This window comes from Xenopus laevis, chromosome 1S (genome assembly GCF_017654675.1).
Source record: "Xenopus laevis strain J_2021 chromosome 1S, Xenopus_laevis_v10.1, whole genome shotgun sequence".
NCBI lineage: Eukaryota > Metazoa > Chordata > Amphibia > Anura > Pipidae > Xenopus > Xenopus laevis.
In genome coordinates this window covers 33369901-33392334 of record NC_054372.1, presented here as the reverse complement: position 1 = coordinate 33392334, position 22434 = coordinate 33369901, and the positions used below count along the sequence as shown (strand labels likewise).

Genomic DNA, 22434 nt, shown 5'->3' with positions numbered 1-22434 from the left:
ATTTTAAGCTTTGCATTTGTGAATTTTACAAAGTACCTTTTTATGCACATCCGTTTTGATTTACGTAGCAACGAGGTTGAAAAAGGACACTTGCATGAAGTTCACCCAAGTCCAATGTGCTGAACATTTAGCTGACCCAGAGGAAGAGAGAAAAGGCTTTTCCAATTTTCCTCAGAGGGGGAGACAAATAACCTGTCCTTCAGATTTTTACTTAAAGTAGTTAATGTAGCATTTCACTTGCTAAAAGGAATCAAACCCTTTTTATTTAATTTTCCATAAAGAGTTCAGCTGTCACAAACTGGGGACAACTAAAATGAACAGAAACATTTGTGTATTTATGGCTATGCATGAGGGTCTATTAGCCATATGGACTGACGTATTTCAAATTAGACTAATTCAGGGAATATAGTTTGGATATTTTCACTAACTAAGCTCAACTGAGCTGAAATAATTAAATAAAGGCCTTATACTTTATACTTGTCTTTGTATAAAGCCTGTGATGCTGGCCCATTAAACTGTATCACAATGTTCAGTGAAGCATGACATCCTATACAAGACTGTTTCCTCCTCCATTCTGCTCCAAATAGATTACCCGCATCAAGAGAAAGTAGCTTGTATTGTGCAGCGCGAGAAGAAAGTCTTACACAGAAAGAAATCCTTAAATGATACCTTACGATTCCAACATTTATGTGACACTACTAACAATCCTTTGGCCTTATGGCGTTTAATAGCTATTAAAAGGGATTAACATACCAGAAAGCCTTAATCTAATTCAACTCCACATTTGCACATTGCAAAAAGAGTTTTTTTTGCCAAGGAAGAGTACATCAATAAAGAACCATTTGCTTGGAAGCACCTTAACAGGACCCAACGAAACTTGTCTTTTTTGAGTTTAAAAGTAGTTCTTTCCTACAGCTGTTAGGAATGTATTTTTTGTTACATGGAAGTTCAAGAGGCTAAAGCGAGACTAATAAAAGTACAGAAGCAGCTTTCTGAAAGATATTATATGAAGGCCAGACAGCCAACCTCTGTCTGGTTATTCTAGACTTTGGTGTTTGCCAGGTTGGTGAAATATGCAGTTGGTAGTTTTTATATGGATGGTAGTGTGATAGATTCATGAGCAAAAGTCCATGGAGCAAAATCAAGCAAGCGCAAGAACATCTAGTAGTGCAGGGTTGAACAGACTTTACTGATTTTTTATGATACTATTACATCAAAATCTACCACCACAGTATCAATCTGCTAGAGTTCCATAACTGCTCCAGCAGAATTCTGCGCTAAACTCCATTTCTCGAAAGAGCGAACAGATTTTTTTATATTTAATTTTGAAATTTGACATGGGGCTAGAAATATTGTCAGTTTCCCAGCTGCCCCCAGTCATGTGACTTGTGCTCTGAAAAACTTCAGTCACTATTTACTGCTGTACTGCAAGTTGGAGTGATATCACCCCCCTCCCTTCCCCCTCCCCCCAGCAGCCTAACAACAGAACAATGGGAAGGTAACCAGATAACAGCTGCCTGGTAGATCTAAGAACAGCACTCAATAGTAAAATCCAGGCCCCACTGCAACACATTCAGTTACATTGAGTAGGAGAAGCAACAGCCTGCCAAAACCAATTCCATCCTAAATTGCTGGCTCTCTCTGAAAGCACATGACCAGGCAAAAATGACCTGAGATGGCTGCCTACACACCAATATTACAACTAAAAAAAAATAAATTTGCTGGTTCAGGAATTAAATTTTATAATGCAGAGTGAATTATTTGCAGTGTAACCAGTGCAATTTAGAAATAAAAACAACACCATCAAAATCATGACAGAATCCCTTTAATGGAGATGTTTGTACACCATTGTACACTTGAGATCTGTTGTTCCAGTACCTAACTAGCCCCTAATGGGCTGTGGGTTTAAAGATCTGAACTTTTGTTCTCTCCTACCAGCCACTAGTTCTATGGTAGATGTGGGTCAGTATGTGACTTTTTACTCCCTCTTGAGCTTTCTGCCTATTCCCCAAGATACCCTTCAAAGAATTATTGTAAAATGCTACACTGGTGAAAAATTTAAAAACATTTAAATAGTATTTGCCTTTTAATAGGGAAGGATTGGCAAATAAGAAAAAAATGATAGGCAAATATTGAGACATTAAGTGGGACTGGCACATGGGAATAAAGCAAGAGAAAATGGTGAATGTCAACATTTGCTGAAATGCACCTGCCCTGGCATATCCCTTACGTTGATCTAATACTTTTACACAATAAGTGGTGACAGGTGATCTCAGACATTTAGACCACCTCTGTTCTCCACAACATCACAGCAGAGGTCAAACATCATTTAAGTTTAACTCTGGACCTGAACCTAAAGTACCTGATTCAGAGCACTATACTTCCCTAACTCTACCTGCTACTTCTTACCTACTGATCTGATACACAAACAAGACATTTTTAGAATCTGGAATTTCTTCTCTGGAAGCAATGGGTTAGAGACAAATAGCTACATTCATTCTTCATGACAGAGTCATGTGAGCATAACAATCATTCCTGTATTACTAAAAACCTCTGAGCCACTTCCAGTTCTCAATTTACTTGTATTAGAGATAATGCCTTTTAAGGCACTTGTGCTTTCCATATTTTGAACACAAATCTTGATGGTTGCATAACTTTCTCTTGCTGGTACTTACAAGCATAATTACAAGCATCCAAGTATACATACGACTCAGGGCACAAGGAAAAAATGTCCTGCATAAAAAAAACACTGAAGAAACCAACCATTATCTTCCTTAATTTCTAATTGTACAGGTAGAGCTTGGGATATTTTTAAGGTCGTTCTTGCTGTGTTGCAGAGCTTTTTGCTCTTTTCAGCTTCTTTGCTGACTTTGGCAACCAAGCAGATCTTTAAAGGTATGGCCAGCTTGAGGATATGTACCCTTCAGCAACTGGACACTCGGAGGCACATTTATCAAGGGTCGATTTTTGAATTCATGTGAGTTTTTTAAAACTCCCATAAACTCCCATGAACTCAAAATTCGACCAATCGTTATTTATTATAAAAAATACATTTTTTTAAACTTGGGTGAATAGGATCGACCCTAAAACTCAAATCTAATTCTAATCAAATTCAATTTGAATTTTAAAAACTCGATTCAAGTTTTTTTCTCCAAAAAAACTCGAATGTCACGAAGGCTGCAAACAATTCCAAAGTGATCCCTGGACGTCTCCCATTGACTTAAACAGCAATTCGGCAGGTTTTAGGTGGCGAATAGTCGAATTTGAGTTGGGTCACAGTATGATAAATCTCTAAAATCTAATTTGAATCGAATCGAATGACTCCCTAGTCGAATTTGACAGGTTTGACCATAAAAAAACTCAAAAATTCAAATTTCTAATTTTCAATTCGACCCTTGATATAATTTTCAATTCGGCCCCTGAATGTCTTTCCAATGTACATTCCTAGCAGTTATAGTTCAGTATAATCTAGAGGCGCTCCAGTTTACCATCATTGCTGTATCTTTGGAAAAACACATGCTTAGTACTTACAACAAATAAGAGTGTCACTTGTACGTCACTGCATCTTAAAATACTATACGATTATACATTGGATGAGATTTTGATACTGTAGCCAATACTTTACAAAAAACAATAAAATAAACAGTCTTTTCACAATTTTTTTTAAATGTCATTGCCAAAATATACAGGAAAATAACACACCCTTTTCCAGCCATCTGAAGATCTGAGTGATTCTAAAAAACAAAGGGAAAATATTGCCAACCAGCTGTATGCATCCATGCACTCTTAATCCTACCAAATCACAAACACATCAGATCTAGTTCCAAATCTTAAGGTATTTTCGTAAACATAATCAGTGGAAAGTCTAATTTGAATGCTGTAGTTATTAAGAAGTAATAATACCAGTATTTTTCACAGGAGGCAGTTACACAAGATCTATGTTTAAATACAAAATCGTTGGCTTCTTTTCCAAATATTTTGAAAAAAAAACTGTAAACCCTGCCAAACTTACTAACTCCACCACACACTCTGAATTACAGTACTTGTATATGAGTCAATGGAAAGTTCACAGCATCAAGCGTGGTTTGTTTGCAAAAATTATGTTAGGGTACTCCAGTTCTAAAATGACATTCTAATTTTACACAGTATGTCTGTGTCTGATGACAAAATCTTTGTCATTGGGGGTAGTGTAGGGTTGACTGACCTGGTGTAAAGGAAGGCTGGTTAGATTCAGTTGTGTTATGCTGCACTTCTGGGTAGTTACATTGGCCATACACTGGCCTATACTGTTGGGTATCTGACCATTCAGCACAAGGGAACTGATAGTATAAACTCAATAGCCTGGTTTTGCTTCCATTAGGATTAATTATATCTTAGTTGAGATCAAGCACAAGGTACTGTTTTATTATTACAGAGAAAAAGGAAATTTGGATTATTTGGATAAAATGGAGTCCATGGCAGATGGCCATTCCGTAATTCAGAGTTTCTGGCATTTGGTCATATACAATATGCCTACCTTTCTATTGTTTCATCCATTCGTACTTATAGCTCAAACTATTGAAATGAGCTGAGCTTTATATTCACTTCCTCATCCGCTGATGTACTATGCACTTGTCAACATGGTTTATCATCAGATAAAGTTTTCAACCATGTCTGTTCAGTAAACCGAGTAATAGCCATGGTACAAAGATACCAGTCAGATCATCCAGCTTATAGATACTAGTCGGCTGTTTTGTCCAGCATACAAATAATGAAATTACATTTTTATCGGTATGTGCATGGTGGGCAGTTGTACACTTCCTCTCAGGTATTGGGGTTAAAGCATGAATGAAAATGCTCATTGGATGTTCCTCTGTACTTCAGACTGATATACTTTTATACTATCTATTTCTCCACTATTACAAATACGACCTATGCCTACTACTGTATGTATGCATGCATAATGAATTTTACAATGCAACAATAGACATACTGTAAAAATTGCTGCAACATTTTTATAGAAGAATGCTTTTTTTTGCTCTTTGGAGTTGAAGGATTAATGTACCCCATCCCCTTTTATACATAAGCTCATTCAGTTTGGCAGATGTAGAAAAGTTAAATTAACACAATCTGACCTTACAGAAATAAATATGAATATCATTTTTTTCCCCAAAGATAGAAAGAAAGCCATGATACTCAACGAACCATAAGGACTGCTTTCCAGTGAATCTGGATACTATGGAGCAGAGGTCCTCAACCATATTTTTACTCGTGAGCCACATTCAAAAGTTGGGCAGCAACAAAAGCATGAAAAAAGTCCCTGAGGATTCCAAATAAGGCCTGTGAATGGTTAGTTGGCTCCCCAGTGTAGACAGACAGTATACAGTACACCTGGTTATTATGCCAAAACTGGAATTTAAAAAAAACACTTGCTTTAAGACCACTGAGAGAAACATCCAAGGGGTTGGTGAGCAAAACAATTCCCATGAGTCACTGATTGGTGATCACTGCTATTGAGAGTAGAGGGAGTAGAGGGAAAGGTAGGAAGCCTTTTTGAGACTAAGGGGGTTAGATCTTGTCTTTTCAGCGCAGGTAAACTATCATAGTTACATTTAATATACATTTATATTTATTTTTGCCAGCTCAGATAGTGTTTATGCACCTTTTTAAATAAACCAAAATGAATGAGCTTCAAATTAAAACAGAAAGCATTTATACTTGCACTCATGTTTAAATTTGACAGGCAGTGCCGAGATGTGATGGATTTCCTATGAAAATCAGGGTTATATGGGTGTATAAGCTTTCAACTAGCACATAACCCAAAGGTTGCTTCCATAAGAGGATTTGTTGTGTCCCTTTGAAGAGGGACTAGCTTAATAATATTTAATGTTGAATGTCCACCTTACTGCCTAATACCAGGGCTTGAGCACATTTAAACACTAAACAGTTCTGGAAGGGATTATTAGGGCTAGTGCTGGTTGTTATTTTGGGTTGGGAAGCTTTTCTGTTATATAGAAAGGGTAGGATGCATGCATACATATACAATGCCACTAGTTTATCCTTTAGTGTCTGCATTACAGTTTTTGCTCCAGTGAGTTGAAAACACTACTAGTTCTTGGGTGACTTCAGACAAGCAGGGTGCACTCTATGTCACAGAAGTGTTTCGGAAATTAGCAACCCTGACATGCTACACTGACAGCAATGGTGATTGATTAACTGGCCTCTTCCCTTTATACAGTGCAGATTATGCAGACCAAGTAGCAAGATGAAAGCATATGCTTTCATGAGAATGTTAACTCCTTGGTCACACAGTGACAGTAGAGTGTCCCAAGTAGTTACATGTATTATTGTCTTCTCTAAATCCAGTTGATGTCCTACAAGTATGGGTAAATTCATTGGGAGGTAGTTCTGAGGCCTCAGATTCCGCGGAGGGCTAAAGCAGCCATATGCAAAATGATTTAAAAATACGTGTACTGTTTTAAACTAAGGGCAAATGGTCTGTGTTAGGTGCACTCTATAAAAAATACAAGTTACTCTGTAGTATAATAGATAGGCGAGCTTTGCACAGCACAGGTGTATAAACTTGAATCTGTATTGCCAAAAATAAATATATATAGAAATATATTTTACACAAATATTCCATGAAAGTCTGCCTCTGACTTGCAAATACCATCCCCCCCTCCCCTTAGGCTGCCAGATTTATTCCTCCCCTCACTCACCTTATTCCACGTTTAAAAGATGGATTCTGGGACTCTCCAGAGAATCTGTATACTGCATTACAATTTACATTTTGTGGCATAATATTATGGTGCTTCCCATTCTCATCTAAATAGGGGTAATATTTACAGCTATTGCCCAGAACCCTCCTATGCATAATGCAAAATGGTTTTTACCAAGTCACATATATATATATATATTTAATTTGGGTGAAGCCATTTGGGGGGAGTAGAGGAGCAAAAATGCAACACATGTTACTAAATAATCCAGGATAAATTTAACACATTATATCCAAGCTTCCAACATTTAAAACATCAGTTTAATTACAGGCAGCATATAGAGCTACATTTCATTTAGTTCTGTAATGTACCAAGTCCAATGCAAACACACACAGCTTAGTACACGGCTACAAGCTTGCATGATTGATGAATATTTGTCATGGCAAGGTTAGTCAAGGCTTGCTCTGTTTTCGGGAAGTGGATCCCATAAGAGCAGGTAAGGAGAGCTGGTTACTTTTTGTTATTTTTCTAAGTCAATTTAACACCACCTTTGGAAAGTTCACAAAGACATCACTGTGTCTAAGAAACCTTCACAAAATGTTACTGTTTACAGCACTGAGCTTAGGGGTAAAGTGAAGCCAATAAAAGGCATTCCGGCATTCACTGGAGAGATCTTATATTATTCTCTCAGCAGATTTTGCCATCCTTCTCTGGCCAAGTTGACTGAATACTAGTCTGCAAAAGCCACTGCAAAAGAACATGTCTCAGGCGCTTATCCAGAAGAGAGGCTTCAAATATTGAAGATTAGGCAATTCATTAACAATGTGTGCTGAATACAACAAAATGTATATTTTGCATGTGCATGTAACGGATTAACTGATATACAACATATTTGAATGGCAATCATGAGATCATTTAAAGAAATCCGTGGGACACTTGAGGCCCATAAAGTGTAGGGCTTACACTCAAGAACACTGGTATCTGCATCACATCCTGCATGATCTTGTTCTATTTTGTTTTGTCTGGGTTCAAATTAAATTACTTTAATAATACACATTCCATCATGTGCAAATCTTGTTTCAGATCTTGACACTTATTTGGAGTTCAACCGAATTCCATAAAGCTGGATTCACATTTCCACCTAGCCAGTACTCCATAGCAGCGAAACAGTAAGCTGCATGTTGAACAATGAATGTAAAAAGTTGGTTGGTTACCATGGGTTACTGCCAAGATGCAAATATGACCAACGTTGATAATTGAGCCCCAGTTGGTAATTATAGAGGGTGAAGACCCGAGACACAGGGCAGGGACCTTCAAGAATATGTCAGGAGGCCACAGATGAACCATGATTTTATGAATGACCTGCCTTGTCTGCAAAAAGCAATAAACTGTAAATCTGAGCACGTTGTGGTTCAGAAGCAATCTTGTGTTGGGCGGATGGGCCAGAAAAAATATTTTTGTGGGGGCCTGGGTCCCTAAAGTTATGAACCTACCCATTGTGCCACTATTCTGGAGCATATTTGTACAAGCCATATATTTAAGCCAAACTATTGTTGGGTATACACCAAAATAATGCAATTATACAATCAGACTATACCCTTAACATAAGCACACAAATAAGAAATGCACCAATGTAGCCTATGCTAAATCCTTTGAGACCCCACATTAGCCATTGTGCCAATAACCTTTGTGGTTAATGGGAATTACAAATTCTCAGGCATTTTTAGAGTTTATTCTTAGTCCAGTAAAATGACATTTGTATCGCGTCAATTTTCTTAGTCAGGTATTAGTCATCCTTTTAAAGGGATTAAACCCCAGCTTTTTTCCTGCAACAAACACCTTTGCAGTAATGATGCCTGACCTGGTTGCTTCTATCTATGTATTATGGCAAGAGGGTTTAAACCGTATTGGAAGAATATGACGTAGGTTGATGGGATGTTGGACCTTCGGCCTGGATTAGATGGTGTTCTGTACAAATACAGAGGACAGGATCAGTGGAAAACGTTTATAAACATTGTGGAAAGTTATGTAAATGTTCACAAATTTTATTTATAAACGTTTTCGTCAAGTTGATCTTTTAGCATTTTTGTGCTTGGAAAAGATAGATTTAAATCCTGCTTGTTATCCTTAATGTTGTAGGCGTGCCCATACTTTACTAATGCAAGGTCTGCTTTTAGGGGATTATTTATCAAAGTCCGATTTTATCTCAATATTTTCTGCTACAAACTCTGATCAAATCCATTTGGGTTTTTATGCTTATTTATTATAACATTTTCCCTAAAATTTGCTTTGCGGGAAAAAATAAGAATTTCTAGATTTTTTCGGATTTTTCACACGAAAACTCAGATTTCTTATGCTTTTTGCAGAAAACTCAGAAAACTTTGGGGTATTGCACGAAACCCAGCGCAGATCAAAAAATAATTGGGACTTCTCCCATTGATACTGTAGGTCTTGAGATGCTGGATTTTCTGATTCAGACTTTTCCATCCTAGGGGTTTAATAAATTCTGAAAAATCCAGGATTTTTTAAAAGTCCAATTTTATTAAAAAAAACAAACAAATTTTTCGGGATTTTTGCATTTGAGTTTAGTAAATAACCCCCTTAGTGATGATGTCGTATTAAGATCTACATTCATAAAAGCATTGTTACAATTGTGTTCCATGGAAAATATTACATAAATACTGATTTATGAGAAAATGTATAGAAAATGTATATTGCTAATAAACAACTATTTCTTATGTAAACTGTTGACAGTGTCCTGAGATTTACTGATCACTAGCTAAAGGTCTACTGGTAGATCCCGATATACCTTTTGGCCCCCCCTGTATGTAGCAAATGCAATATGAATCATGTCAACAATGGGGAGGGACATTACTGTGGTGCTGCAGCCCTGCACAACAAGTGCAACAGTTTAGAAAACAAAAGAGTATGAAAATTTACTCTGACTGACAGAAAATGAAGATAATTAATAATATACTATTTTTAGAGTCTACCAAGATTGAGGCAATGCACTTCTGCCCTTATGTGTCATTGATAGTGGGTAGGTGATACATACTTGCATATGGCTAATTTCTTCTCCAAAGAATAGCTTGGCTATGCAACACAGAAAGATTCCACATGTCAAAGCATACATTCCAATACACACTGATTAGAAGCAACCAGCAACACATTTCATACCAGGGCACACTTGGGGACCTGTGAACTGCAAAATTTGGTGCAGGTTCCTTTTCACATTTCCCCACATACACATAATCTTATTTCTTCTATACAGGCATAACGCTAAACTGTACACGGACTGGTTTCTCCTGTAGTGCCCAAGGAGCTTCATAAAGTCCCAAGGCACAACAAGTATGTTCTCTAACACTGACACACTACCCATATATTGTTAGAGGTTTGCAAAGGTCTATGAACATCGTGACTTTTGTGAGAATTAGCTTGCACGTGCACTGATTTTGGTCCAATCCAACTAGCAACACAAGGAAACACTTTCCCATTAATCTCTCAGAGGTTGTATTCCAACAGATTTCCATGTGACCTGCAAGATTTAGCCATGCAGGGTCTTTCTACATTTTAAAATGTCAAGAAAAGCCCCTCTCCCTTTAGAAATCCAGCATTATACAAAAAGAGAGTGCATAATGACTAGGCCATGTAGTTTATATAAATGTAATTATTTGAAGAGACTTTCATGGTATTAGCTTGCACCATAGTTGAAATTAACAAATAAAATAAAAATGTAAAAAAGTTATCATGTATGTGTGCAATTTATTAGGCGCAAATTGGTAGGTGTAATACACAAAAGGCCTGAAAGTAACATCATCTCAAGGCGGGCATTAATTACAGAACTCTCTTGAGTAGTGATGGGAGAATTTATTCGCCAGGCGCGAATTCGCGGCGAATTTGCGTGATTCGCGGCAGGCGAATAAATTCGCGAAACGCCCGCGAAAATTCGCGGAAAAAATTCGGCGTCGAAAACGAGACGCCGGCGCCGTTTCGCGAATTTTTCGCCGCTTCGCGAATTTCGCGCGAAATTCGAGAATTTTTCGGCGAAGCGAAACGGCGCAAATTCGCCCATCACTACTCGAGTCCATGCACTCTTTACCTTGCACCTTATACAGCAAACCAGGCACAACTGACATTTTTAGCAAAAGCAATTAATGTTCTTATTAAACGGCTCAATTTACAGTTGCGTATTTAGAAAGAAAGGTAGCAGCCAGCACATAGCAGAGCAAGGTTACCTCCTGTTACTCTTGTTAATATTTTTCCTTAGGAATGAAACCAAGCTCTCTATGTGTAAACTCTTATCATAGAGATTCTTCTCCTATCTCATCATCTTTCCAGATTCCAATCCAAAGAGAAAATGCTTCAGCCAATGCACCCAGGCTGTTAGTGTGGCAGTGTTCACTCTATAAAGGGCTCTGAATTGACAGCTTGGCACAGAGAAAGATGTAAATTTCACACGTTTCACAATATTGTCATTACAAGTAGGCAGGGGTGCTTTGCCAATGAGGCAAGTTGAGGCTTGGGGGCAGATTTATCATGGGTCAAATTTCGAAGTGAAAAAAACGTAAAAATTCGACCATCGAATAGGCTAGTACGACTACGATCGTAATTCAAATCGAGCGATTTAATCGTACGATCATACGATTTTACAAAAAAATCCTTCGACTTCTCAAAATTTAGCCAAATACTGGCTATAGGTTCTAGGAGGTCCCCATAGGCTAACATAGCAATTCGGCAGGTTTAAGGTGGCGAAGTGTTGAAGTCGAAAGTTTTTTAAAGAGACAGTACTTCAATTTTCGAATGGTCGAATAGTCAAAGATTTTTCACTTCGAATCGAAGTCGAAGTCAAATTTTACCTATTCGATGGTCGAAGTACACAAAAATTACTTTGAAATTCGAAGTTTTTGAATTCAAAAAATCACTTCGAATTCACTTCGACCCTTAGTAAATGTGCCCCCTGGTGTCTCCTGTCTTTAAGGTGGCCAAAGACGCACAGATAATATCATACCAAACACATTGATATTCGGTGCGTGTATGGTGGGAAAAGAGACGACCGATATCGGCAGAAGATTTGGATGTCAGTCGGCTCGTCGATCGGGCTGAACGGAAATTTTTGATCGGGTGCCTTTGAAGGCACCCAAACATCGCCCATTGTTAGTGCTGAATCGTCCGATACAGGTACAATTCTATTGTTTCCACCTGTATATCTGACAATTCAGCACTACACTTGTGTATTGAAACAAATGATCTTTCTTGGAAAGATCTTTTCCAAGAAAGATCGTAATTGTTATGTCTATGGCCACCTTAAGAAAGGACTTCAGAGCGTAATGCTACATGTGCCTCTGATAGCTCAAGTGTTTAGTGATACTAGGTATTACCATGCACTGCGTATGGTATTTAAGGAAGACTGATGGGACTTGTGTGAAAGTAGCAATGACCTGCTTATGATTATAAATTAATTTCCCTAAAAATTTAAAGGTACCCCTTAATATTGACTATTTTTAGTATGGTCTAGACATTGACATTGGTCTAAAACCATGTTCAGTTGTCTGCAGTTTTTATGTAGGATTTACATGTGTTGAACTTTTTTTTATGTCGATTTCCATAGTTAAATTTTGACCATTATCTGGTTACTAGGGTACCACTTGCAGGACCAAAAGGTAAAACAATATATAACATATAGCAGGACTATGACATTGTAATTGAAATGCTAGTAATATAAATGTCGGAACTTGTCGCTGCGTGCATCTGACACAACATGACTGTCGGATGCGAAGACAGCCAGGTAAATAATTATCCCCCGGTAAGACCCCATTGAAGTCATGGAATAAAAGCTGCTATCTTTGCATTGTCTAGTAACCCAATCCTACCAAGTGAACACTCGACTACAAGCAGGTGAAAAGAAAAGGCTATGTGCAGATTGGTTGCTATGGGTTACTGGTTTCAACTTTGAAACTTTTTTATTACACAAACCCATAAATGATAATTCCACTTTGTCTTAAATTTAGGTCCTAAGGCATTTTGAAAGCTATACTTATTGAGCTATGGCACTCAGTCCTATGACTTGCTAGTGCACCTGTAGGCATAGATGATTGCCACTAAAATCAACAAGGAAGGATTTAAAGCACTTCGTTTTAGTCACAATACTGATAAACCAACTGGAATTATGCTGTGCCCTTGCATTTCCAACCTGTACTCCTTCAGTTAGTAATCCAACAACAGCTGGAGGGTCCCAGCCTCTGCTTTGGTAATGCAACCCAAATGCCTAAGCCCATGCTTCTGGTTATCACCACGCTGAAATCTTTGTATAACCATGTGTGCTATGTGTATATTCCCTTTGGATGTCAGATCTTACTCTGGACATACACAAACACTGCTCTGAGCACTGGCAAAGGAAATTATGCTATTTTGGGTGGTTTCAACATGGAAAGGCTTTTCTATTATTATCTGTAAGGAATGACACACAGGGCATAGGAATGACAGACAGACAATGCATTATGTATATTAAATAACAGGTCGTTAAACCTGAAACAAGAAGACAGGTAACCACACACCTATTGGTAAAAGCAAAGCCTAAAAAACAACCTGCCTAAAAATGGTTTTAAAATAAGACTGCTGTCAAACCTGCCACCCTCCAGCTGCTGTTAAACTGGAACTCCCAGCAGTGGACCAACAACAGCTGGGAGAACTGGTAATTTGGAGCTGTGCAGCCGCTAGAGATCCTGGTAGCTCAGCAGCAAATTAAGCTGCTGGGAGTTGAAGTGCAATGGCAGCTGAAGGTGCTGGGAATTGTAGTTTATCCACAGCTACAGAGCCAAAAGAAATGTGACACATCATTTGGGTATTTCTGAACAACACAAACATTCATGGTGCAGGGGCATAGCACTAAGCAGCACTTGGCAAACACAAACACAGACACGCTGCAGCAATAAATAACCCACATTGGCATCTGCTTCTCTGCACAAGAGGGATAAAGAAACATGTGAATGGATAAATCTCCCCCCCAAAGAGCATTTGGATTTGGCCACTTACCGAGCAGGTGCTTTGAGTGCTCAGGGCGAGTGCAGCGCAGGTAGGGGGGATCCCTGCTCCTGGGCACAAGGATTCAGTCAGCTCTGTGAGTTTCGCTCTTGGGCAAATCCAAGCGGCTGTTGAGCAGGAAGAAAGAGACACAAGGGCAGCGTTAGAGGAGGAATTGCAGCTGCTACTGTGCAGCAAGTATGTGAGCTATTTCCAGCAGAAGACGCCGGACTTGTCTGCCTCAGCCTGGGACCTCCCTTCAGTCAGTGCTCTCTAGGGGGCTACCTATCCTGCAGAGGGATGTGTCACCTTGTGTGTGCCATGGAGAGCACTGTGCTACGTCATACACAGCTATTTAGCCACATAACTCTCCTGCTTCCATTCACACAACACACACCCACCTCTAAATCTAAATATGTTGGGGAGTAATCTGGGAACCCCCATCTGCACAAGCAGATTCATTATGATCACAGGGCACCTCCAGGTACCAAGAATAAAATTAGTACAATTTGTACCTGGGTAGCCTGTGATTATTAGTTGCTTTTTTGTTTCCCAAAGGCCTGGGGTACTGCAGTCTTGACTGGGCAGGCAGTATGGCAGCACCTCTAGTAGCAGTGGAGTTTTGGGAAGGTGAATGTTGCAGAGCAGTTATAGCAAAGGAAGGATGGGGACAGCTAAGATTTATATTAGTGTTAACAAGCCAATAGCCTGTTGCTGATGCTAAAGTACAATTAGGGGGTGTAACTACAGAGGAAGCAGACCCTGCAGCTGTAGGGGGCCCAGGAGATATAGGGGCCCCATGAGACGCTAATTCACATACAATTTCAATAAATACTGGTAAAACAGGTCAACCGCTAGACGTTTTGGGGGGCCTGTAGAATAATTTGCTATATGACCCAGTAATATCTAGTTACCCAACTCAACAGCACCAACCATTAGCTGAAAGTGCACTGACAAAAATTGTGATACATGGACCTGTTTAATTTGCCAATTCTTGTCAGGCAAGGACTCCATCAATGCATTAATTCAGTCACTGCATGATCTGATCAGGCTCAAATAGTGTGGGTCTTGCTGACCCAAACCTGCTACCTGTCAGAAACTATGTATGTCCCTCCAACCTCTGCAAGGGAGAAGTTAAAATTATGTGTGGTGGGGAGGAGGGTTGCAGCATCAGGTCCTGTGGAGGAGAACCCCAGTTTGACAATGGATCTGATCATTTGGCCCAGCATGTGCGCCACTTTTCACGACCTCCTCAAACAAGCAGATGTTGCTTGACCATTTTTGTCAGTGTTAGGGTCAGGGCACACGCTCAGATTCGGGGAGATTAGTTGCTCGGCAACAAATCTAATCTTCTTCGGGGTGACTAATCTTCTGAACTGCCTCCCGCCGGCTAGAATGTAAATCTCCGGTGGTATGGCACTCGGAGCATTCGTTTTCCAAAGTTGCCCTGTAGTTGCCTCACGAGTAAGTAAATTCTTCATTAAGCAAAATACTGGATCTATATTGGCCAAAAACAATACCCCCCCAACTGATTCTGAATAGCACCACTTCAGACAATGAAAGGGACATGCAGAAAATCTTCCCAATGGCCAAGGACTGCACTGAGCCACGAATACAGTCCACAGCTGGTGACTCCCCATAGGTCATTTGATCTTTCCATTATCCCAAGGGTCTAATGACCAGATTAGCCTTATATGAAGCACCACTTGGGAAGACTTTTTTTAGTCTTATTATTATTATTCTAATACATTCTCATTTGGCAATCTGGCCAGGCAAGTATATCTTTCAGCACAGGGTTAGCTTTTACTCTAGTTTTAAGTGTGACCTCTACAAATAATAATGGACTGTGGTACAGAAGTTTATAGCCAAAAAATAAACGAGAAAGTGGCATGTGGGCACAGAGACTAGCTTTATTGCCTCTTAGTATGGTGGCATTGTCTCTCCTATATGTGTCCTAATCTTCTGCTACAGTCCAGACTCATACTCATACTGGACACTACTTGACACCTGCTTAGATTGATCATATTATATCTGTTTGTTTATGGTAGGGACATTAGATTGTAAACTCTACTGGGGTAGGAATTAGTGATGCGCGAATTTATTCACCAGGTGCGAATTCGTGGCAAATTTCGGTGTTTCGCTAAATTGCCGCAAAAATTCGTGCATTTCTGACGCTGGCGACAATTCCGACGCTGGTTGACTTTAATGGGCGTCAGAATTGTCGTTGCGTCAGAATTGTCACGGGTGTCGGAATTGTCGCCAGCATCAAAAATATTTGGACGCTGGCATCAAAATTCGCATTTCGGTAATTTTTCGCCGTTTCACGAATTTCGCTGGAAATTCGCAAATTTTTCAGTGAAGCGAAACGGGAGAAATTCGCCCATCACTAGTAGGTATTCAATGGTTAAACAGTCTCTGTAAAGCACTGCCTAAAATGTTATTGCTGTTCTTTTCATGTTAGACAAGTGCAGGGGGACAGATATGGCAAAGTGCCATTACCAGGTTAAATTATGCAAGTGGCCCTTTCCCTTCATTGTTACAGCAAAACTCACCGACCTGATTTAAAAAATCTTCCTATTTATGCTCTTGGTGTGTGCATGTAAAATACGACAGGTCCTGCTAGCAAAGAATGCCAAATATTTGGGCTCAACAGCACAGAAAAGTAATGCAGATATGCAAATCAGATTAAGAAGATGAAATACAAAGCATGTTTCTGCAGGCTTGTTCTCTTAATCCGTCTTTTTGTGAAAGAAAATACAGGATAACAAAACACAAAGGAAACACACACGATGAAGTGGAAAGAACATGTATGTATTACACAAGTACAATTAGTTAAATCTCTTCAGTATAATATGAAACCACTTCTCTAATGACTTCACATTCTACTAAAGAGTTTTAGCAAAAGTGGTTAACTTTCCATAGGATAAGTTTGTACTTGAGCTTTATTTAAGTACTTACATGGAACTGGTTAACAAATATGCATGATAGCAAAGGACTAACCAAGGAGGTTGTAATGGTTCTGGAATGGTGTAAAGGTTGGGGCTTAATTAATATGTTGCTCCAACTCAAATTACGTGGAAACCATCTTGAATTCCAATATTGTGTCAAGGTAGTAAGCTTTAGTCACCTTTTTGAATGCCCAAATTTATGAATGTCAATATTTTGTCAGGTTTCTGTAGGCCCCACTGTATAATCCCCAGGGTCATCAATCAGATCAGCCTGATGTAGCCCAGCATGCGTGTGTCCATATCAAACCCAGATCTGCTCTTTTAAAATGAAATTAAAACATATATTTACTTCCCTTTGTTAGAAAAATAAGAAATAATTAGGGATGGGTGAATTTTTTCATTTTGTTTCGCCACTGAAATGACGCCCATAGCAGTGGCGAATTTTTGGCGAAACAAAACGGGTCAAATTTACCCTTGCCTAGAAATAATTTTAGGACGTTTGTAATAGAAACTAATAGGCAAGACCTATTAATTGGCTTCTTTTTATTTTGGATTTTACTAATGTATTAAGTCCTGGGAGTCCTTTACTGTATGTTGTGGTTTGCTCACAATTGTGTTTCAAAACCTATTCTTCTTTGCACGGAATTGTTTAACGTTCCCAGTTAATTGTGCTAGCCTGCTTTATTGGGAAATATCATACTTTACATTCTTGAGGAAGTGTTTGCAGCAACTGGCAGCTCCTTGTTTTGTTTTGCTTTTGTCGGCCATTCTTGGCTTTGTGTGGTCGATTCTGCATGTTTTGAATATGCCAAAACACTGAGGCTCCTATTACTAATGACACAAGACTGTTTCCACTTTGTATCTAAATTTTTTGTCTTGCCGACAATGGTAACTGGAAGCTCTAACTACCTGTCATTAGAAATCAGGCCCGATGAGGTCACATGATGAAAATATTCTTTTACCTTTCAATCAAATATAGTAAAATATGACCTTTGGTGGAAATAGGCAATGTGTTTATTTTATATAAAACTGAAGAATAGAGTCTCTTAAAATAAAGTTTATCATTTTATTTATTTAAACCTTGCAAGATAATTGCATTGCAAGATAAATATATTTATAATTTTTTATATTTATAATTTTTGTTATAATTGGTTTACCCTTACACATGTTTGTAATACACATTACTAGGTTTGTGTTGTATCATCTGGAAATCCATTTATTTTATTGTTTATAGGTAAGAAAATAATCGTGTTAATGAAACTAAATATATATTTTCTACTGGACATTCTATTACTTCCAGCACCCCAAAAAATGAGTAAACGTGTTGTACTGGGAGATTTAGTTCCCCAGCAGCTGGAGGGGACTGTCTAGGTTAGGAGGTAGGGGCTTTTCCTATTGGGGGGTATAATTCTCTGTGCAGATTCAGGGATTGGAGTTCATGGCAGCCATCTTCCGCATCTTTGGTAATCTGAGAATGAGACTGGCGGAGCGCTGCATGCGCAGGAGGAGCAATTTCCCAGTTTGCTGTGCATGTGCCGGAATGGACAGAAAGACACTGGAAGAAGACATGAAGACCCAGAAGATGGCTGCCGTGAACTCCGATCCCTGAATCTGCACAGAGGGGTAAGTAAAAAGTTAGGGGCATTTGCCCGGAGTAGCAGCTAGGCTGGGGGTGAGGAGGTAGGGGGGTCCAGGCCTGGACTGGGAGTCAATATAGGCCCTGTCATTCCAAGTACATAGAGGCCCAAACAGCCTCCTACCAGCCCAAACAGACCCCTACCAGCCCACTATATGGTAACTTTCTATGGAGCCATACAGCAGCCCCTCTGGCATTTGCCAGAACCCACAGATTGCCAGTCCGGGCCTGGGGGGGTCTATGTGGGGTAGGGGGGTAGGGTTTTTTTTAATAAGGGGTTTGTTTCTCCTTTAAAGTTCAAAAATTTGTATGTTTAAAAAAATGCCATATATTACATACTTAACTTATTGTACCAGCCTAAATTTTCAGCATCTCAGTAGCAGCAATAATCCAGGACTTCAAACTTTTTACAGGCGGTCCCCATCTTGGAAAGATTCTGCAACACTCACATGCTCAGTGGGCTCTGAGCAGCTGTTGAGAAGCTAAGATTAGGGATTGTTGCAAATTATGAAGCAGAAAATGAGGTTGGCCTATAATAAAATCTTACGCTAAATGGCTGATTATTAAATTCTGATTCTAGTTGCACTGGTTTCTGTGCCGCCATGCAGTAATTGTCTCTATTAAGTATGAATCAGCCTTATATTGTGACATTTATATTCTGTATATAGTGCATCAGTCCCTAAGCTCAGTAAGTGAGAACAGCACAGAGCATGTGCAGTAAATCAGCAGAAAAGAAGATGGGGAGCTACTGGGGCATATTTGGAGACGCAGATCTTTACTGCTAAAGGGTTGTGGTTGCCTTGGGCTGATATTAAAGCCTAAAAGATAATGTACAACATTTCTACAGTACTTTAGATAAGCTTTAGTTCTCCTTTAAGGGGGCACTAGTAAGTGGGCCTTTTCTCCTGGGTGAAAGAGGAACTACTCCATAAGTACAGTACTGAGAAAGTGAAGGATTAACTTTTTGCATTTATGTCTTTTTTCAATCTGAATGACTGTCTCTTTTTTATTCACAAAGAAAATTTAGCAACACCCTGAAATCTGGTGCATTGTAGTGACCTGGTCCTAACAGTCCTGAAAATAGGTGGTTATTGAGAAAAATTTCCAAGATATTGGTAACATAGTACCGTAGCATGGAGTTCCTCAAGGCTCTGTCCTGGGACCATTACTATTCTCCCTCTATACTTCCTCCCTCGGCAAATTAATCAACTCCTATGGTTTCCACTACCACCTCTATGCTGACGATACTCAGATCTATCTCTCATCTCCTGATCTCAACCCAGAACTCCTAACTCGCGTCTCCACCTGCCTGTCCGCTATCTCTACGTAGATGTCGCAACGCTACCTTAAATTAAACAAACCTCTCTAAAACTGAAATGGTTCTCTTTCCTTCAACTAACACCAGTAACATCCCAGAAGTATCCATCATAGTTAACAATTCCACTATCACCCCCTCTCCCCAGGTCCGGTGCCTTGGGGTTATCCTAGATTCTGCCCTGTCATTCACTCCTCATATCCAGTCACTTATTAAATCATGTCACTTCCACCTAAGGAACATATCCAAAATACGATCATTTATCAACCAAGATGCTGCCAAAATTCTTATTCACTCTCTCATCATATCACGTCTAGACTACTGTAACTGTCTTTTAATTGACCTTCCCCTCCAGAAACTGTCACCTCTCCAGTCCATAATGAACATTGCTGCGCGGCTCATACACCTCAGCAACCGCTCCTCCTCTGCCTCGCCATTCTGTCAATCCCTGCACTGGCTTCCGTTACCTTTCAGAATCAAATTCAAATTAAAATTAATGACACTGACTTTCAAAGCACTTCATAACTCTGCCCCACCCTACATCTCTGAACCCATCTCTATATACTCACCCAACCGCTTACTACGCTCCATGCTCGCATTCAAGACTTTGCGAGGGCTGCACCCCTCCTCTGCAACTCTCTCCCAGGGTCTGTCTGACTTTCTCCCAACCTTTCTGCTTTCAAGAAATCTCTTAAAACGCACTTCTTTTGAGAAGCCTACCCTCACTCTGCTTAACTACCAAACGCAACACCACATACAGTACCACATTTCTCACCCGCTTAATTTGATTTTGCCCCTCCCACACCTGTATTACTCCCTTCCCTTTAGAATGTATGCCTATGCATAGGGTCTTCCTCACATTTTTGTACCAGTATTGATTGTGATGTATGTAACTCCATATGTTCTATGTATATAATTCATGTGATTTAGTTGTATAATCACATTTACTTTACAGTGCTACGCAATATGTTGGCGCTATATAAATACATGTTAATAATAATAATAATAATAGCAAGTTAGGTTAGAAAAAAGATACACATCCATCAAGTTCACCCTTAAGTCTCTATATAACCTATCTAACTGCTAGTTGGTGATGCGACATCAGAAATTTTCCAAATTATACAAATATCTATGCAGTACATTTAACCATCTTTTTTCATATATAAAATGTAGTTCAATTAATTTCAAGGTGAAATGTTAGTAAATTGTACTTAGAGCCTTCATTTACAACAGAAATCACTAGTGGTTCTGCTTGCTTTACCAAATGTCAAAAGTTTTGTTTACATATAAAACGTGACTGCTTCTTAATATCTAACTAATTTAATAATTGACTTGGTTAATTTTGCAGAAATGTCAGCTATGTGAAACTTGAAACAGTGAGCCAAATATCTATGTCTGGTATATACATGACAACACACACACACACATCATTTTGGTTTGATGGTAGTTCAGTAATTTAGATAATTGAACAATTTAAGAATTTCCTGTTAGCATAATAATACTAAGGAAACAGAGTTCAGATTTGCCTAGTAGAAAAACTTCATTCCAATTTGAAACATCCACAGTTGTTTTTTGATACCGATTATCTATAAGGGCCGCATTCTTATATTTTATTAGATCAAAAGTTATCATCTCACAAATAAATATTAATATTTTTAGCTTATCGGATACTATTGCAGCAAGTAGAAGTTAATTTTAGGCCCTGGCCTGTTCTATCTTTCTCCTGGTTCATATAGTTAACAGCTTATTCATGAGTTGGTCAACCTACCTGTTTTTTGGCTGTAAAGAACACACACTTTGAGTCTGGCTGATTCCGAAATATAATAGTAGGAAAATAAATATTAGGTGGAGAAATCAATTCCAATAATTAGAAAGGACGCTCTCTATCACACACTCACAGAACTCAAATAAAACTTCACTTTTTGAAATTTGTTTTTTAAAAATCATTTACTCCACATACTCAAAAAGTGAAGCATTTATTAGCCAACATTGGCAACATGAGATACTTGGAAAAACATTTTAGGATGGGCAATCAAACTAGTATACTATGTACAGGTATAGGATCCGTTATCCAGAAACCTGTTATCCTGAAAGTTGTGAATTACAGAAAGGACATATCCCATAGACTCAATTTTATCCGAATAATCCACATTTTTAAGAATTATATTGTTTTTCTCTGTTATAATAAAACAGTACCTTGTACTTGATCCCAGCTAAAATTTAATTAATCTTTATTAGAAGCAAATGCAGCCTATTGGGTTTATTTAGTGGAGCCTACCTGCCCCCCGGGCAAATGCCCCTAATTTTTTACTCACGTCTCTGTGCAGATTCAGGCCTCAGAGTTCAGGGCAGCGACCTTCTTCTTCTCCGGTAATCTTCGTGCATTGACAGTATTTTCGGCGCATGCACAGTTGGAGTTCGGAAATTTTTGTGACTTTCGGCGCATGCGCAGTGGTTCGGGACCTGAATTTACTCCAACTGCGCATGCTCCGAAAATTCCGAAAAAGAACGAAGAAAGAAGATGGCTGCTGTGAACTCTAAGGCCAGAATCTGCACAAGGGGTGAGTAAGAAATTAGGGGCATTTGCCCAGGGGGCAGGTAGGCTGGGGGGAGGAGAGAGGTGGGTCTACCTAGGGTGGGGGGAGGGTTTTTTTAAACTACGGGTTGAATTCTCTTTTAATGTTTACATGGTTTTCTAGTAGACTTAAAGTATGAAGATCCAAATTTTGGAAAGATCCGTTATCTGGAAAACCTCAGGTCCCGAGCATTCTGGATAACAGGTCCCATACCTGTATATATTAATATAACAATTAAATGAAA

The 22434-nt window shown here is 39.0% G+C and overlaps 1 protein-coding gene across 6 annotated transcripts in view; it reads right to left on the bottom strand.

Annotated features, from left to right (window-relative positions):
- Positions 1 to 22434, bottom strand: part of LOC108706615 (sorbin and SH3 domain-containing protein 2) — a 163783-nt gene that overhangs the window by 122894 nt on the left and 18455 nt on the right. For all 6 annotated transcript variants that reach the window (XM_041579508.1, XM_041579506.1, XM_041579503.1 and 3 more), the window contains exon 2: positions 13728 to 13843. The gene's annotated coding sequence lies outside the window, so the exon portion shown is untranslated. The remainder of the gene's footprint in view (positions 1 to 13727; positions 13844 to 22434) is intronic.